General features: G+C 33.4%; 1 protein-coding gene across 3 annotated transcripts in view; it reads right to left on the bottom strand.

The window, feature by feature from the left end:
- LOC123007063 (putative tyramine receptor 2) overlaps window positions 1-847 on the bottom strand; it is a 71910-nt gene extending 71063 nt beyond the window's left edge. For 2 of the 3 annotated variants that reach the window (XM_044402090.1, XM_044402092.1), the window contains exon 1: window positions 728-847. The gene's annotated coding sequence lies outside the window, so the exon portion shown is untranslated. The remainder of the gene's footprint in view (window positions 1-727) is intronic. The other variant, XM_044402091.1, reaches the window with a different exon arrangement.
- Window positions 848-1106: the final 259 nt, after the last annotated feature.

The following is a 1106-nucleotide window of genomic DNA, read 5'->3' as shown; positions in this document are numbered from 1 at the left end:
CTAATTTTGAAATTTTTTGTTTAGTCTTGTCAAAATAAGGCTTTAAATCTATCGAATTTTTTACAGTTTTAATACTGAAAATTGAAAAAAAAAATTATTACTATTGGTGACAATATTCTAATTCCATTTTGATGTCTAGTACTCCGTCACTTGGAGTATTTATTTTTGTCCTATTTCAGGCTTGAGACAGGTGATTCAGCAAATTTTTTCGATTTTCAGGCTGATTAATTGTGAACCGAGAGTGTAAATTTGACTATGTTACATTTACGCTCTCATAAATTAGCAACAGATGTTTAAAACCCAATTTCACTTACTGAAAACTGAAAAAATGTTTTTTAAGTTTTTTCATCTCACTTTATTGTAATGTAGTGTTTGTTTCTCTAACGTCAAAACCATCTTGTTAGGAAGATGGAATGTTTTCTTGATTGTTCTCTTCCTTTCCTGAAGGACCTTTTTGCGACACTCTAGACAACCTTATTCGCATCACAATACTCATTGTTACACTAAACGGAAAATTCGAAAAAGTTTCTGTTTTATTTTTAGTTTATCATTTTATCGGATTACTGGAACATTGCTCGGAATGTATTTGTTTATGTAAAAGAGTGACATAACTGTTTATTATTGAAACATTGTTTGCCTGAAATGACATTTAAATTGTGCACTAGTAAAAATCTGAAAGCTTTTCAAGCGACTGAATAAAATTTTTAATTAAAATGCAGATGCTTACCGTTTTCAGGTCCTCAAACCCACCCAAAAATAACCGTCCACATCGCACAAGTCGAAAATAAGTTTCGTGAAACGCGCGCTTTGGTGCTCGAAACCCCGAAGCGTCGAATCTGGACGCCAATGTGGACTGAAGTCGACGTCGAGCGTCCAAAACTACACACAGCTTCAGACGCGCTTGCGTTCTCGACAAGAATTTTACACTTTGAATAAGTTAACATGAAAACTTTACTGCTCGCTCATACATTTATCGACAACATAAATATTTCATCTCCTGAAATAAACGTAAGCTTTGTTGCATTCTTTAATTCACTGAAATTTTCTTGAAAATTATTGATATTTTAGCCCACGACACTGAAAATCACATTTTCGTCAAGTTGCGT

Source organism: Tribolium madens, unplaced genomic scaffold, assembly GCF_015345945.1.
Source record: "Tribolium madens isolate multiple individuals breed KSU strain unplaced genomic scaffold, Tmad_KSU_1.1 Scaffold_3;HRSCAF=73;Tcas5.2_LG2, whole genome shotgun sequence".
NCBI lineage: Eukaryota > Metazoa > Arthropoda > Insecta > Coleoptera > Tenebrionidae > Tribolium > Tribolium madens.
The sequence above is the reverse complement of the archived record's forward strand: the minus strand, read 5'-3'. Positions and strand labels throughout refer to the sequence as shown.